The 6,187-nt window shown below is 38.8% G+C and overlaps 1 long non-coding RNA gene across 4 annotated transcripts; it reads left to right on the forward strand.

Annotated features, from left to right (window-relative positions):
* Positions 1–516: 516 nt before the first annotated feature.
* LOC147445319 (uncharacterized) lies at positions 517–5,026 on the forward strand. 4 transcript variants are annotated; one of them, XR_015189912.1, is made up of 4 exons: positions 517–3,014; positions 3,104–3,731; positions 3,818–4,505; positions 4,625–5,026. It is a non-coding gene; the product is annotated as an uncharacterized LOC147445319 (long non-coding RNA). The 4 variants fall into 4 exon arrangements; XR_015189911.1 differs by having other exon boundaries at positions 524–3,572; positions 3,652–3,731; XR_015189913.1 differs by having other exon boundaries at positions 528–3,731; positions 3,818–4,148; positions 4,265–4,505.
* The last annotated feature ends 1,161 nt before the right edge of the window (positions 5,027–6,187 follow it).

Raw genomic sequence — 6,187 nt, forward strand, 5'->3', positions numbered from 1 at the left:
CAAAAACAATAAGAAAGTGATAAAATTGTTAGGTAGAATTAAACGGATATCAGTGTTTGAGAAAGGATTGCCTCAGCTTAGTCTTGAGCTGATTGAAAATCAAGACTAGCTAGCTGCAAACCATGGTAAACAGAAGAACAACCGATGAAATATGTGAGAAAGTCATCCAAAAATTTTGTAAATCTCAAAATGTTTTCTAGTATTTCCGGTTTTCTTCTTTGTGATGAGGAAACTCGATCAGCAGACCGCTCAATAAAAGAGACAAATGCAAGAAATGTAAAGGCATGTGAAGTTGTGAAATGAAAGGTGAAATAGAAATAACTAATTAATATTTGTGTGTGTGTATAGAATTTATTAGAATTATGCAAGGAGAAGCTTCACTTTAGTATTCTAAAACAATAGAATGCAAGAAAAATAAAGACATGTTGAAGGATGTAAGTTCATTTCACATCCTTCAACATGTCTTTATTTTTCTTGCATTCTATTGTTTTAGAATACTAAAGTGAAGCTTCTCCTTGCATAATTCTAATAAATTCTATACATACACACAAATATTAATTAGTTATTTCTATTTCACCTTTCATTTCACAACTTCACATGCCTTTACATTTCTTGCATTTTATAGTTTGATTCCAATCAGTGTTAAGTTCAAGAAAGTCTCTTTTGTTGAGCGGTCTGCTGATCGAGTTTCCTCATCACAAAGAAGAAAACCGGAAATACTAGAAAACATTTTGAGATTTGCAAAATTTTTGGATGACTTTCTCACATATTTTTGGATGACTTTCTCCGTGACCCAACACAACACTAAGGGTTTCTTTTAGAAAGCCAAAAACAAACAATCTTATCGAACTAGGCGGCTATTAAATTTGAATTGCGTTGACAACTAGTGAAGGAACTCACGAATTGAAAGAACTCGTGAATTGACTGCCTGAAACACCCCCCTGATAAGACAACACTTCTACTCTATCACTAGACCCTAGCTTTCACCAACAGATAAATTTGATGTTTCGTATTTAAAAAATTTAAGTATAGGGTCTTTAAGCTCAAATTGCGCCATAGGGATTGGATAAACTACAAGCCCGACCTAGTAGTTTTTCTTAGCAATGGCAACCAAATATTATTGGCTTATCTTCCACTTGACACATGAGAGCTACCCTCTTGTGGGTTCTACACAATTTGACATCTACTAGTACACAATTTATATAATTACATAGCGGAAGCAAAGGGTATAGGAGGAAATTATCATGCCCACCATGGCCTTGGCCATAACATGGAGTTTATGCCATGAGCTAGACTACGTCCAATGGTACCTAATCTATAGTGCTACCCTTGAATGTGTATGAGTGAAAGGTGGACTCAAAAGTGACCAAGTGGAGTGTGAATATATATGTACACCGCTTCTTGTGTGAGAGAGAAGAGAGAATAGTGGAGGGTGAAATAGAGTGAATAGATCGACATAGGAGAATAAATGAGAGAGCTTTCAATGTCCCAACTAAAATGAAACATGCATGAACCACGAATTAATGCCATAAAAAGTAGGTATACGATAACCCCAAAAATAACTGTGTAAGAGCAACAAACCCTTAATGGGATTGACCAGTCACACATCCATCCAGCAACAAACCCTTAATGGGATTGACCGGTCACACATCCATCCACTCCTACTATGGACAGAGAGAATACCACTTTGTTAGGAGTGAGCAAGAACACCACCGTCTTGTGCCACATTGCAAACAAGGTCCAAGTACCTGGCGGTGGTAGGATATCGATACTAGCCAGAAAATGCTAGGTGCCATACCTCTTTGGTGACCTCACTGGGCACTCCCCATACATGAATTGAGTTGTACGAGCCTGCCATAGATTTTTTTGCTCAACTCAACAATGTAGGTCCATTTAAAAAATCCTACATTAGCTAACCCCTTCCACATGAACACAACAAAGCTGGCCCCCATAGACCTTCCCTTTATTATTGTGTAGTGCGGATTTTTAGGCATGGTTATCGAACGATGCGGCATATCAAGATAAGAATGGGTCCTCTTTATGAAACCACATATGCATCAAACAATTCCTTCCAAGACAATCACTCATTTTGGGCCTCTACCCTTAGCATGAACCCTAAACCATATGTATTGCTTTCACTACTCATTGCAACACAACTTCGCTATGGCCAAGAGACAAAGCCATCAACCATAATCAAAATCATAAATCCATCAAATACCTGGTATGGATGAGCATCCTTCCCCTCTTTGGGTGATATGTTACCGTCATTGCAAACTTACTTTAGTATAACAAATGGTTGTAGAAACTTTAGAACCCTATCCATCAAAATGATCCAAGATCCACATCTTATTATAATAACCATAAGGCACACGACTCTCGAGACATAAGCTTTATGCATAAAATGGTTCAATTTAGAAACTAAACGGCCCCCCATACGGCCCTCAACACGATTGGTGGCTCAAAGACAAACTCCCTTGTCCTTGCGCCAAGTGCAAAAGGGAAATCCCTCGCTTGAAGCGCATTGCATTGGAGCACGTGGAGAACAAAGGGCTTTGGCATCTTTGAAAAAGCACTCACAGAGATGAGAGCTCCATTCACCCCTTACTTGAGGAGGTGCCCGATTGGTCTATGGTGTTTGGTGGTGGTGCGCCGGTGCACAAGGTCGAACAATAGAGACAAGAGCAATTGGATGAATTGGGTGCACCGCATGGTGATCCTCCCACTAGCTTTGCTTTGACAACTCCTCCTATGGCATCTCAGTCGCACTTTGATGTAGAGGATGAGCACATGTTCGACATGTGTGATGAGTTAGTGACTCATGAATGCAACGTGTGCAAGGAGGATTGTCAGCCATGCACTCAAGGAGCATCGGCAACGGAGGACAGATTACTGGCGAGTGTTCGAACACCTCTTTACGACAGTGCACAGTACTCAGTTCTCTGGACATCATTGTAATTTCTCAACTTGCAAGCAAAATTCGGTTGGAGCAATGCAAGTGTCGATGCACTCCTTCGGTAAGTTTGAAATATGGCTTTTTATACATCTCTATCTCTCTCTCTATGCTACCTCCTTGCAATTGTATTCATTTACCTGTTTATTGTAGTTTGATGGGACAAATTTTGTCAAAAGATCACCACATGCCTTGAGAAATTTTCCATTAATCCCTCGCATTCAAAAAATATTTAATTTCGTGGAGCTTCGTGGAATGCCAACCATCGCTCAAATGATGGAATGATGCGTGTCCCTACCAATTCACCTACATGGAGGCACATTGAAACTCAATGGCCAGAGTTTGGGTAGGAGCCTCGACACTTGAGGCTTGGGTTAGCAAGTGATGGTGTCAACCCCTTTGGCACTAAGTCTACATCATGGAGCACTTGGCCTATGGTGATTTTCAACTACAATATTCACCATGGGAGACAAAATTAGACAAATTGAAGGGTACCATTGCATCTATTCACACACCAATAGGATGCATGAGGTTCCTAAAATGAGCTTTCACAAAAGCAAAGAAGGGTGGAAGCATTCAATTGTATGGGTTGAAGTCCCATGATTGGCACAAGATGCTTCAGGTAATGTCCCTCTCCCTATTCTATCTATTGTTAGTGTGTGAATTTTTCTCATTTTTCTTTCCCCTAATTTACATTGTAGTTCATTCTACCGGTGAGTATGTGTATATGTCGGGACAAGAAAGTTAAGGATGCTATTTTCAAACTTTAAGAGCTAGTAAGGTACACCACAAGACTCCACTGCACTACACTTTTTTTATGCACACAATAATCTCAACTAGTACTTAGTGTATCCTTGTTTCTTGCAGATTTGTGAGCTCCAAGGAAATTGAAATAGATGCTATCCCCGCTGCTAAAACACTTGCAGCAGAAACTGTGTGTGCCATTGAGGATGCATTTCCTCGATCGGTCCTTCTTAGTCAAATCCACCTCTTGGTTTACTTTGTGGAGGAGATTGCTATGTGTGGAGTAGTGCACGCATGATGTATGTTATTTTCAGAGAGGTTTTCAAGACTCTCAAATATTTTCCTAGATCTCATTAGTGCGGAGTGGATTCATGAGAGAATGATCGAAGCAAAATGGTGTGGAGAAGACATCACCGACAAAGAATGGGAGTATGTAGGAGGCTGCGTACCAAAGGTAGAGTACTCATATACCTAAAACATATTGCAAAGTTTTTTCTTGATTTTATCTTTGTGATTGATAAAAGATATTTTCCTATTACTGCCTTTCCTTTAACTCTATGTGGTCAAAAGGTCATCACTTTCGTACGTGCCACATTGACGAGCGTAGAACCACCATAGATTGTGGCATCATGGGCAACTTTGACATAGATGGTGATAAAGATAGGTACTGTGGAACTATTGAAAGGACACTAAAGGTTAATTTTAGAACCTTTCATACCTTCATCCTCGAGTGCAAGTGGTTTGGAAATGTGTCTAGACGACATGAGAATGGCCTCTATATGGTGGACTCTAGTATGCATCACACAGGGAGGTATGAAAATTTACTTTTGCCACTCAATTGTGAGCAAGAGAGTGACTACCTTTTTTATTCTTATGTTCTTGTAGCATTAATTATACCAATGTTACTCACTTTGAGCTTCTCTTCTATAGGTCACCTATATCCTAGCAATCCACAAACCAAAACTTTGGTTCGTAATTCCCGTAACACCTCGGGGGAAAACCATGTTTTCCACTAATGAAGTGGAGACCGTTATCGACTCTCTGCCACCTCCTACTTTGAATGAGGGGGGGACAGAGGAGAGGGAGGTTGATGAATCAAGTCCAGCGGCTGCAAGTCTTAGTGACAATGATTGTCATGATGATGAAGATGATGAGATGGAGGATGAAGAATTCAAAGATGATGAAGCTAACGTATCCACAAACGATATTCCGTTTCTCTCTTTATTGATTTAGGAGCCATGGGTTCAGAATTGGATGATGTTTCTTGTAGGGATCTTTTGGAAGATGATTCATAAACATTTTTCATACTTTAAGCTATGAAATTTTTTGGTCGTGTAATCCATTCATCTCCCCCCCCCCCCCCCTCTCTTTCTCTCTCTAATTTTGTGAAACATGCTAAATTATGTTCATCAAGTGATAGTGATTAGTTTAGTTGTAACCAAGTGTATTTGGCCAAACGTAGCCTAGTCAAAGGTGCCATGGGATCCATGAGCATCGTTAACTCTCAAGAAATGCCACGCTTAATTTTTTACTTAATCTTGAATTAAAAACTTGTTTTCTCTTGAGGAAATTAAACATAAAAAGGGTTTGATTTCCTTGACAGTGAGTACAATTGTGTCCAATGTGAGTCCACAAAAGTATAATCCCTCAAAATTAGAGCATGAATGTAATAAATTACCCATTGTTTTAGCATTAGAAGGCATGTTGAAGTCCATCAATAGTTTCTTTACTCTTAAGTCAATGTAGAGTGCAAGATTCCCTTGAAACTCCTTCTTGATTCTTGTGTCTACAAAAATTCAAGTAGCTCCATTGCTTAAGTGTACAAAGTGCACCTTTAATTGAGTAATTGAGGTGATTAGGTGATTGAATCTTTTTCTCTGATACCAATTTTTGGTTTGGATGACCTATCTATCCACATTAGCATGATGAAACTTTCTTTGCGGCTTTGCCACAATTGAGAATCAATAACACATTAGCATGATGAAACTTTCTTTGCGGCTTGGCCATAATTGAGAATCAATAACTTAACACAAGATTATTAAGACACACTCCTACAAAGTGGAAAAAGATTACATGGCCAAGTAAAAGTGAATTTGTATCTATTAATGGATAACCATTTCATATTGAGAAAAATGAGCCTTATATAGAGGCTTTTTGTGGATGATCACATCCTACATCAAAGGATCAGCTAGTAGATAATTTAGTATGTTATTCCAATGGAATAATAGGTGTAACTAGCCAATAGAAAGCTAAGGGTAGGTGTAGTGATTTAAGCTAGATGTGATGCAAATTATATACAACTAAGTTCAATATGTACAACTAAGTTCAAGAGTACAAAGCCTATTATCATAGGTTAAAACCTCATGGCTTACTTATTCTTAAGGAAACCTAAAGGCTAACTCGACTTGGGATTTTAGGCATAGAATATGTGAGTGATTCTTATGAGGAGCATTAGTAAGTCCAAATTCCATAATCATAAATTCATAATGCATA

Source organism: Adiantum capillus-veneris, chromosome 12 (assembly GCF_014529385.1).
Source record: "Adiantum capillus-veneris isolate H3 chromosome 12, ASM1452938v2, whole genome shotgun sequence".
In the NCBI taxonomy this organism is placed as follows: Eukaryota; Viridiplantae; Streptophyta; class Polypodiopsida; order Polypodiales; family Pteridaceae; genus Adiantum; species Adiantum capillus-veneris.